The 12,092-nt window shown below is 42.3% G+C and overlaps 1 protein-coding gene across 1 annotated transcript in view; it reads right to left on the minus strand.

Moving 5' to 3' along the window:
• Nucleotides 1-12,092, minus strand: part of LOC126155993 (sialin-like) — a 194,055-nt gene that overhangs the window by 38,913 nt on the left and 143,050 nt on the right. The window lies entirely within an intron of this gene.

Here is a 12,092-nt window from a genome sequence, read left to right on the forward strand (position 1 = left end):
GGAGCCACAAGGAAAAGGAAAGCTTATAGATAACTAGCAGTGGTGTCTCGCGCAATATTTTGCCGATGTGCTACAATATCACAAAAATAAACAGATCATGTTTCACCATGTCGTTATAATACAGTTGCGGTATTAGCTTTACCTAATGTACTAAGATCAAGTATTTTGTTTATATGCTTATGATTCCGCTTTGTTGTTAATGCATTTATATGTCATAGATCTTTCAATCCCCCTATACCCCATGCATCCTTTTCCCGAATAACAAATATGTAAAGCCAAAAAGTGCACAGCAAACATCACACCACAGATACAATTTTTTTCATACTAATTTTACACGTATACTTACTTTTTTTACCATTGCCTACAGCCTTTTAACTTACATGTGTAGTATCATAACAACATTGAATATATTAAATTTTATGTATATAAATTGAACTGTTTAAATATATTTACATTTTACAGTTAATAGTTTAACATTGTGAGGAATAAAATAAAACGAAAAAAATGATGGTAGCAGTGAGAACTGAACTTGTGCTGACGAATGCCAGTTGGTGCACTCGAACACTGACCTATGGCACCTACATATCAACTGCCCCACGAAATGCCGTGCTGCTCTATGCCTCCAAAATACTTTACACGCACTTTCAAAGAAAAATAATGCCTTTGTGCTGTGAGCAACACAGCACTCGTACTGCCGGAAGGACATGCACTGTCAAAAACAGACAGTTGCAGCCCTTCTCTTAGTTGATCGTAGCATGGTCGAATGCGCTTGACACTAGTTTCTAGTCATCGCGAAGAGAGCTCAAGAAACATATTTTCGTCCATTTTATTTGCATACTAGCACAAGTTCACAGGAAAATGGTGTAGTTTTAATGCAACTTTTGGCACGCTTTCGAAGGGAAATGACGCTATTTAACTTGGATGTTTACAGTGTTGCTGTAGCACATGGGCACATGATCACCAGCCGCCACTGATAATTACTTCACATAATTCGTTCCAAACTTATTCACTTTATTCATGTTACAAAAATTTTTCTCAAAAGAAGTAGGTTGTACAAGGGCCCATCTTCTACTTTCTGGGAGGAAATGAAAGATGAATAAAAAAAAAAACAAGAAAATACTAGAACGAACGTTAAGGAGTGGGCCGCCATCTTATCAATGATGGACTACATGCGGCCCATGGGCCACGTTCTGTGCGTACCCGTGCTGTGGCAACGTCTCTTAAACTGCGTTCTCGGGTTACGTGGACGTCACTGAAGGGCTCCACAAAGTCACGTGCTTTTTTTCGTAACATTCAAGAAAGTGACTTAAAAATACAATAAAATTAGCACCTTTATGAAATTAAAAAGGTATGTATTGCAACAGATATCTCCAATTACTCAAATGGCTCTGATCACTATGGGACTTAACATCTGAGGTCATCAGTCCCCTAGAACTTAGAACTACCTAAACCTAACTAACCTAAGGACATCACACACATCCATGCCCGATGCAGGATTCGAACCTGCGACCGTAGCGGTCGCCCGGTTCCAGACTGAAGCGCCTCTTCAATTACTAATTTAGATAGTCGGTAGAGATGCAACACCGACAGTGAATAAGGCTGTATCATCAGAGACCAGGCGGCAAGCTAGCATAAACTCAACAACAACTCGACAATGGGAGATCAGTCCAATGAGTGATTATGGAAGGCCATTCTTACCGCCATCGTCGTCCGCCTCACACTGCACTCACATCTACTGCCGTCCGTGTAACGGTATCGTCTTCTCACCAGAAAGGTGAGCCACATCTTACTTTGTAACCTGTATGCATGATTGGTACTCCTGGATCACGCGATGTACAACAAGATGCATTTTCAGAGCTTTGTTTCAGCTCATGTTTGTGCCCAAATTACTTTAACTCCCTCTCTCTTTTTCACTCGTCAGACCAAGCCGTTCCGGTCTTCTTCGGTGTTTCTACCAGACCAACCGCCCAGTCGCGAATTTTCTGCCTAAACATTTTCTCTGTCTGCTACATCAAGTTCGCTATTTCCTGCTTCATCCAGGATCTCTTTTACTGCACGGATCAAATTTAGTGTTTCAGTTTTTGCTTGACTGCGAGTTGCGTAGAATTACACAAGCTCTCTTGTTAATCTAGTTGGTTTCATTCTTTTACACTGAAGAGCCAAAGAAACAGGTAGACCTGACTAACATCGTCCAGCACCCCCGCGAGGAGGCAGAAGTGTCGTGCCACGACTTGGCATGGACTCGAATAATATCTGAAGTAGTACCGGAGGGAATTGGCACCATGACTCCAGCAGGGCTGTCCATAAATCCGTAAGAGTACCGGGGGGGGGGGGGGGGGAGTGGAGATCTGAACACCACGATGCAAGGCATCCCCCGGATATGCTCAATAATATTCTTCCTGTATGCGAGTTCAGTGGCCAGCAGAAGCGTTTAAACTCAGAAGAGTGTTCCTGGAGACGCTCTGTAGCAATTCTGGATGTGTGGGGTCCTGATGCAATTACCCAAGTCTGTCGGAACGCACAATGAACATGAATGGACGCAGGTGATCAGACAGGATGCTTACGTACGTGTTATCTGGCAGAGTCGCATTTAGACGTATCGGGGGTCCTATATCACTCCAATTGCAAACGACCCACACCATTGCAGAGCCTCCACCATCTTGAACAGTCCCCTGCTGACCGGCAGGGTCCATGGATTCATGAGGTTGTCTCCATACCCGTACACGTCCATCCGCTCGATAGAATTTGAAACGAGACTCGTCCGGCCATGCAATATATTTCCAGTCATCAACAGTCCAATGTCGGTGTTGACGGGCCTCGGAGAGACGAAAAGCTTTGTGTCATGCAGTCATCAAGAGTACACGAATGGTTCGTATGCTGACACTTGTTGATAGTCCAGCATTGGAATCTGCAACAATTTGCGGAAGGGTTGCACTTCCGTCACGTTGAACGACTCTCCTCAGTCGTCGTTGGTATCGTTCTTGCTGGATGTCTTTCCGGTCGCAACGACGTCGGAGATCTGATGTTTTACCGGATTCCTGACATTCATGGCACACCTGTGAAATGTTGGTATGGGAAAATCCGGACATAAGCGCTACCTCGTAGATGCTGTGTCCCATCGCTCGTGCGCTGACTATAATACCACGTTCAGGCTCACTTGAATGTTGATAACCTGCCATTGTAGCAGCAGTAACCGATCTAACAACTGCGCTAGACAGTACCGTATTCTGCCTGTTTAAATATCTCTGTATTTGAATACGCAGGCCTATACCACTTTCTTTGGTGCTTCAGTGTAACACGCCAGCGGAATTTCAACATGCATTTTTTTCATACCGGAATACAGTTGGCGTACTTTCCAATCTCTTTATTTGCTCTTAGTCTGTAAGTATCCTTATTACTTTTTGTCTTCTCTGTAACGGCTCAAACACTGACAGCTGGGACCGCAGCCCAGCAACCGAAACCAGTCCACAGGCCAATGCCCTGCAAGATGAGCAGTGTTAGCAGACACGGCTTCCACAGCCGGTGCTCCCGCAAGAGGGATGTCACACGGACTCCTGTCGAATGATGGATCGACCTGTCGATTACGCCGCACCTGCCCATCGACCCCGCTGCGGGTGTGTCGACGCGGCCTCTATATAGGGAGAGGACCGGCCGCAACTGTCAGCTCGTCGGAACGGGATTTAAACCAGCAGGACCAGCCTGTAGGCAAGTCGTCAAAGCTGGGACGTCCGATGACGCATTGTAAACCTCAAAGCTGATGCGGTTTTTTGACAACGAATTTCACAACCAGTCTTCTCCAGCCAGTTTGCCGGATGATTTCGCTTAAACATCTGAACTGGGGAACTCTCTCGATTTTCCTGCATTTATATTTTCTAATTTTGAGTGTCAGGTCGTTGCTAGACACACATTTTTGTTTGTTTCGATTGATATTTAGAGTCCTACTCTTACTGCTGCTTTTTTAACAACTTCCATTTGTTTTTGTGCAGTCTAAATGTCCTGACATACAATCGCCAATTGGTCTGGAAAACCTAAACAGTCCATCCTGCTATAGGTTCTTCTTCATTCGACTGGTTCGTCAGCTTTAACCTCTGATTTTAGCTTCCGCCACTCTTGAATTACTCTTTATAAGACACTGCTGCAGAGTAATTGCGACAATGCATCACCTTGTCTCCCATCTCTTTTAGTTTGAAAATGTTCCGAAATCTCTGAATTTTATTTTACCTTAGATATTGTGCAGTTTACTGTTTAACTGGCCGGCCGAAGTGGCCGAGCGGTTGTAGGCGCTACAGTCTGGAGCCGCGCGACCGCTACGGTCGCAGGTTCGAATCCTGCCTCTGGCATGGGTGTGTGTGATGTCCTTAGGTTAGTTAGGTTTAAGTAGTTCTAAGTTCTAGGGGACTGATGACCTCAGACGTTCAGTCCCATAGTGCTCAAGGCCATTTGAACGATTTGAACTGTTTAACTAAAAATTACAATGGTTCTGAGGTCCAGACCTTGTTCTTTCAGCATGTGAAGGAGACAATTACTGTACAATGAGACATAAGTATATATTATAATCTACGAAGATACAAACTATTTTTAATGTAAATTTTTTATCCGTAAGAATTAGTTTCATATTAAAATATGTCACAGGCAAGATCTACTTGATCTGAATCCTGCTTGATATTCGTCAGTTTTGCATTCAAGTTGTTGTTATGATCTATCCAGGAGACAATGAGGCAGAAGTTTGAATGGAACAGGAAGAAGGGAATTCATTCCCTCTGTAGTTACTAATATCCGTTCTGTGTCTCATTTTATGTAGTGGATGTTTCAATGCAGATCTCCAGTCATCCGAAATGTTTCAGTTCGACAAATGTTTTCTTTTAAGAACTTCCGGCCGGATGATTTTACGAGTTATGCAACAGTTCGGTCTTAACTACATTCTTTGTCATTTTAATCTTCTAATTTCTTTAGAAATTTCCTCTTCATTTGTTGCTTGTGCATTTGAATTGGTTTTTATGGGACTTTCTGGAGGAAATCTTTCTGTTGGCTCAGGCCAATTTCTATATATTTTTTAATATGTCCATTTTCCTTCCTCAAGCAGAGATTTCGGAGTTGGTACCCACTCAGCTTGCTTTCAAAAACTTTATATAAGGTTATCCTCACATTTTTGGAACTCTTCTCCAATTTCACAGATCTGACGGTTCTCACACTGTCGTTTCGTTTGTTTAATTTATTTTGGAGCTTCTTTTCTAGCTGCCAGGAACTTGTCAAGTGGATTTTCTGATTTGTTACTATTCCATGTCTTGATGTCTTGTGTCGGCATTTTACTGCCTGTTCACAATCTTCATTCCACCAAGGATGTTTCTCCAGCCTTTTTAAAGTAATTTGGCTTTGGGCAGTTATGATAACCTTACGAAGTCTATAAAAAAAATTCCGGAACTTTGCCCACAAAATTTTTCTACGCTTACCTTTTACTTATTGCGCCTGGTCGCCTTCGAAATACTCTCCTCCACAGCTGATACACCGCTCCCAACGCCGTTCCACTTCCGTAAGCAGTCATGGTAGCTGGATCACTCGAAGCGCCATCTGTGAGTTTTCCTTTATCTCGTCTATCGTTGCAAATCTTAATCCTTTCAGAGGAGTTTTCAACTCTGGAAATAAAAAAAAGTTCGCAGGGGCCACGTCTGGAGAGTACGGAGGACGAGGGAGCACAGTGATTTCGTTTTTTATGCAATAATCACGTACCAATAGGGATGAATGTGCTGGTGTGTAATCGTGATACAAGAGCCATGAATTGTCTCGCCACATTTCAGGCCGTTTCCTTCTCACATTTTATCGTAGACGTCGCCACAAGTCCTGATATTACCATCGATTAACACTTCTTCCTTGTGGCACATATTCATGATGAACTAATCCTTCAAAATCAAAGAAAACTATCGACATGGCTTTGACATTTGACCTGACCCGACTAGCTGTTTTTGGTCTTGCAGAACCCTTCCCCACTCATTGTGAAGACTGAACCTTGGTCTCAACATCATAACTGTAGGCCCACGTCTCATCACCAGTTATGATGTTCCTAAGGAACATCTCGTTCTCATTTGCGTGATTCAAAAGCTCTTCACAAATTGCGAGGCGAAGGTTTTTCTGGTATTGACTCATGACCCGTGAGACGAACTTGGTGGCAACGCGTTGCGTTCCAAGACGCTGTATCAGGATTTCATAACATGATCCAACTGAAATGTTACAGTCTTCTGCAACTCTCGGACAGTCAGTCATTGACTGGCACGCGTAATTTCGTTGACGTTCGTAACACGAGCGTCGTCGGTAGGCGTCGAAGGGCGTCTAGAACAAGGGTCATCTTTGACTTCCGTCCGGCCATTTTTAAACCGTCTGAACTACTCGTACGAGTCCGGCTTAAGCACTCATCACCATACGCTTCCTGCATCATTTGGTGTGTCTCTGCAAAGGTTTTCTTGAGTCTCACGTAAAATTTAATGCAGCAATTCAGACGCGTTGCTCTTCTAACCCTGCCACCTCGAAATTCGCAAACGTTCTACTGAATACAGCTCTGAACAATAACAGACATACCACAATGAGCCTTCCGGCAGTTACAATTAAATACAGGAGTGTGCAGGGATGCCAACCGCTTTTCGCTCCAACACACTATTGGCACGGAATACGAATGTTCCGGAGTTTTTTGAACAGACCTCGTATGTTTGAATTTTTCCCAATTTTGTGCCTGTGATTTGCTGGTATGTTAACAGCAACGTTTAGATTTTACTAGTATCAGATTTAGGAATTTCTGACATCCTTTTGCTGAAGGTTTGGGTGTTTAAAATTTAGTTTGTCTCGGCTTAGATAGTGATCTGTGCATGGTCGTACCGAGAGGTTTGCCAGATGGGACCCAGTCAAGGTGCAGGCCCACAGGAGCCGTAAAAATAATGGAAAAAGAAAAAGAGACGGTTCAAGAGTTTACTGGTAGAGGTATGTAACTTCTCCTACTCCTCGTGTTCCTGTCGTCTGCGTACTAGAAAAGTCCTCTCAACCGCCAGTGACTGTAAACGTAGTATTTGTCGTCACAATGTCATTTCTGTCATTTAGTCCGACTGGAATAGAAAAGAAGCGACTATTACCGAACAGACGTCTATCACTAATGTGGCTTATATAGAAACAGTGAAGTTGATTCACATTGCTGCCACCTACACAGCTCGCTGATGTTCAGAAAAGGACTTCTTACTACTATATCGTTACGGCATTGTAGGATCTCTGTAGGATCTCAAAGGTCGTTGAGCAGTAACTGAAGCAAATAACAGTTTCTTCCTATGTGGGTTCCAGCCTCGACGTAATTTGTCAATGTAAAAACCATCTGACATAAAAAAATGTTCAAATGTGTGTGAAATCTTATGGGACTTAACTGCCAAGGTCATCAGTCCCTAAGCTTACACAATACTTAACCTAAATTATCCTAAGGACAAACACACACACCCATGCCCAAGGGAGGACTCGAACCTCCGCCGGGACCAGTCGCACAGTCCATGACTGCAGCGCCCTAGACCGCTCGGCTAATCCCGCGCGGCCCATTTGACATATTCAACGTAGGCCGTCAGATGCTTTATAAAAGATGTCCTTTATTGTATCGTGTACTACATTACTAACATTATATTCTTAGCCAGTTTTGGTTCGTGGCCATTTTCAAATGCAGTTGCGTCGTTGACATGTTTGCTGTATTTAAATGTTCGATTCATCAGCGGATATAGTGGGCAACTACCTTCTAGCTACGCGTTGCATACGGATCTAAGTTGCAACTGGTGAATGATGATGCCTCATCAGATAGGTCTACCTGTAGGATGAGGACGTAACGAGTCTACATTGTCCGATTTACTTCCTATACGCACTTTCGACTCATCACGCACAAAACGCTTTAGGCAGAAGGACGGTAGCCCTGTCATCGACACGATTGCCCGTTACCAACTGCAAGAGGACGTATGTTTATATTGCGTTCATCATAAGAATAAACCTGATGTAAACAGTACACTACGTATTCTTCTGTCTTTGCTGGAAACTCAATGGATTTCGTTTCACGTAGAGCGGAAACCAGGGAGTCTCGAGTACAGACAAGTGCGATAATAAGGAAACGGTTTTGTTGTGCTTTACGCGCGCTTCGACTCAGCGACAATGCGGCATAACAGTTTCACCGGCGCATTTAACCCTCTACCGGTAAGGTGAAGTTTCCTGACATAAACGGTAAGGTGGGGTTGGATCAGACCCCACCCTCCAAATATCGATTTTTCGGGGTAGAATAAAAAATGAATAACGAGAAAAAGTTTTATTATCAATTAAACACATATAATATTTGTTATAAAAACAAGTTTTTTATTTTTATAGTCAATAGGTAAGAATATAAAATACTTTGGAAAAAAGTAGAGACTTGATTACAAAAAAAATACCTTAATAGAAATATTCTCTATAAAATTATTGAAAACATAGTAAAACTCAATAGATTCAGTCATCAACTAGGAACTTGAGTGCTTTAGAAACTCTAAAGATAGGAACTAAATGAGAAACATCTCTTACTAATTGTAGAAAATAATTATAGTGTCAGCAGTTTCGAAATATAAAGTTCTCAACAATAAATGTCTTTGTACACATAACGTAATAGGAACAAATAATAAATGTATAATGTTGTCCTGGAAACGATCACATGCAGCCCTCAAACTACATATTTGGCACAATTTATCACATCTCAGTTTCCTTACAGCCAGGGCATATAATAACTTTATACTCTCCACGTATAGAACGATTATACTTACTACAAAAAGCATTCCCCTTCCTATCTTTTGATCTGTCACAAAAATCACATCTTCTTTTCTTTAGTGACTGTGCTTGGATAGGCTTGTCTAATTCGATTGGTTCTTTTCGAAAACTTTTCCAATAGACGAACGGAGCTCGCGGGGAAGATGTGTGTTATTCAACCTCTTTTCCATAAGAGGTTTTGTCAAAGAGAGCACAAGATTTTCGAGAAATGATATTCTCGCGTCATTTGAAAAGCTGTCCATTTTGCTGTTGCTTTTGTAAATGATAAAACTATTTATAGCAGCGATGTCTAAAATAGCATAAAAGTACCGCAGGGCACATCTTCTCGATTTTCTTTTTGTGGTCCTGCTGTGGCAAAGCATATCTAATACATCGACCCCTCCTTTAGTCAGATTGTAGAACTCCACAATTTCAGGCTTATTTGATTTTTCATTTATCTCTCCAGAGAAGTGCATAGACGATATCAGTAAAACGTTTTTATTTTTCTTAAGGTAAATGACACCAGAGTTTTGTCGTCCTGATACATAAATGTTGAAGAGCCTACTGGAGCGGAAAGCAGCATTGATGGTGGTATTTGCGGTTTGTTCCTCCTCAATGTACCTACAAATGTGAGTTTCTTTTGGAGGAGGGCGTCAGTCACCTCCAGTGAGGAGAACCACTTGTCCGCTGTAATGTTTCTATTAGAACCCCTGATAGATTCTGCCATGCGCACAACATACTGGGCAGGTAAAGGCAAATCTCCAGGTCTCCTCTTTATTCTGTTGTCCTTGCCAGTGTATGGAATGCCACGCAAAAAATAGAATGTCCTTGCGTCGCATAGTGACATTATTTTCAACCCATATTTGTCGGGTTTCGATGGGATATACGTTTTGAATGGACAGGCACCCCGGAAACACAGTAGGGTCTCATCTACTGTAACATATTCAGATGGACTATAATTTTTTTCACTGTTAGATTCAAACATGTCCCACACTTCTATGAAAGCCGCAAATTTGTCCTTGATTTTTCTGGCCTCTCTGGTGGCTTTATCATCGAAGCGGAGATTTTCTAGAAGAAATGCAAAACTTTTCTTGCACATAGTGCAACGGAATACCGAAGGTCCATAGGTTGCTGAGAACATCTCATCTACACTGAGCATAGAATTTTTTAGGCAGCACTCATGAAGAGAAGGGCCATCAACCATTTTATTTCAACTCTCTCTGTTGGTGAATGAAACCACTGGACCGTATTGTACTTTTGCCCAGATTTCTCGATTTCAAGATTTGTGTACAAAACAATTTTTTCTATAATCTTCGAATCTATAAATAATAAAAATATTTCCAATTCACTAGTGACCCCCCTTGCTTCCCCACGTGGACCAGGGAGATGAGTAATAATATTTGACGCTGGTGTCCTAGAAAATTTTGAATGGATGGCTTTGTTGGTCCATATTGTCTCTAAGTCTTTACCTAGCTCAAAATTTCTCTCATCATCTACATCTGACTGAGAATTAACATCTGACTGAGAATTATCAAACTCGACTGCTCCTGCCGCACAATGAAATACATCATCCTCGTCATCAGTATTAGATAATACATCGTCCTCGGTTTCTGAACAGTTTTCTGCATCGATATTGTCGCCATCCTCTGACTCAGCCTCCTGTCGGAGAAACTCGTTGTATATCTCCTCAGGAGTTCTAAGGAGTTGATGCGCAATTTTAGTAAGATACTAGAAGAGAAAAGAAAACTTAGATGTAATATAAACATCAATATGGGGTTGAATCCTTCCCACAAAAGAAACTAGTAAGTGTGACGTAAACAGTAAGGTGGGGTCGGATCCAACCCGAGGGCGGGTAATGTAGGTTTCGGATAGAGAGGGTAGCTGCAGGTCACTCAACAGACTGACGTGGCCTCCCCGGCGTTCTCGGGACGACTGTCTGACTGTCTGGTAGGGTAGCTGGAGCCACAGCGCTCTCAGAAAAGGGAGTGGGGAGTTATAAACAAAACAGACTCGCTGGGGTCGGATCCAACCCCAACCTTACCGTTAGAGGGTTAACTCGGACAGCACTGGCCAGCCAGCTTGTCCAACTACCCTGCAGTGATGTGAACGGTTGAAGTTACGACGTAGAAAGAGATCAGCAACGAAACGATATAGCTTGGAACGCAGTTTCATTTTTAATCAGAAAGAAATAATATACGTCAATACTTCGGCAGTACGCGTTTTAGGCGACCAGATGTAATACGCAATATGCTCTCATTCTTAGCTAACATAATACTGTTATTAGAAACAAGTGTGATGAAAATTCCTAACTTAAACACAGGACATTATTTCTGCTTGAGCTACGTGTGACGCAAAAGCGTACTGCAGGTATTTAAATATTGAAGCCACTGAAGTACCACTTATAATGAATCGTCTGGCAATCTCGACGCTCCTTCCATATCCGAATCCGTGGGATACATTTCAGTACTGGAAGCATCGTCTGCTGCAGAATCCTCTAAACCATCTAAGCGTCACATTTTCTCCTCATTTTATGTCTTGCTGATATGCATCCCGCCAGCGTTAGATATCGACGTGTGACGAAGATCCGTGAATTAGTTCCAGTACGTCTGGCAGCTAAGTCTTGTTATTTCTCGCGAAAAATCCCTTGACTTGGCTCTATATCAGTTTTGGTGGGTTCAGATTCCAGTGGTACGGTGGTAACTTAATGACAATGTGATCTGCAGACTAGGCAGCTACATCGATAACGTACTGGTCTACAATACAGTATAAGTTTAGCTTGTTGTAGCAATTCATCTTTAACTGCGATAGGATCGATATTGGTTCCCTTTTCTACCAGCCAGTTTACAGCGTCTAGCTTTTCCAAGATTTTTGCGGCCTACGCTCAACCCTGACGCCGTGATACGATGTATCGCCCATTAAAACACTGCTGGAGGGCTCCAATTTGGGCGGAATATCTCTAAACCACTTAAGAAACACTTCACCACGCATTTATTCGTGATAATCTCCAGTTTTCTTAGATTCAAAAATTAAATCACCAACCTTCTATGGATCAGTTGCTAGCTGTGTGTACAATAATTAATGTTTTTCTTTTCCCGTCGGATTGTGTATCCCCTCTGATAAGCCTGCAATAAAAGTTTGCCTTTTTGTCAGTAACTGTTGACTCAATCCATACTTTTTGTCTGACATGGCCAATATTAACACAAGCCCCATCAGGGTAACAAATATTATACTTTTCTCACGTATAAGTTGGTGAATCTGACGAAGATAACGCCTCCTCTACAAAGAAATATCAGCTCTGTCTGTTATTATACTATGAA

Source organism: Schistocerca cancellata, chromosome 2, assembly GCF_023864275.1.
Source record: "Schistocerca cancellata isolate TAMUIC-IGC-003103 chromosome 2, iqSchCanc2.1, whole genome shotgun sequence".
NCBI lineage: Eukaryota > Metazoa > Arthropoda > Insecta > Orthoptera > Acrididae > Schistocerca > Schistocerca cancellata.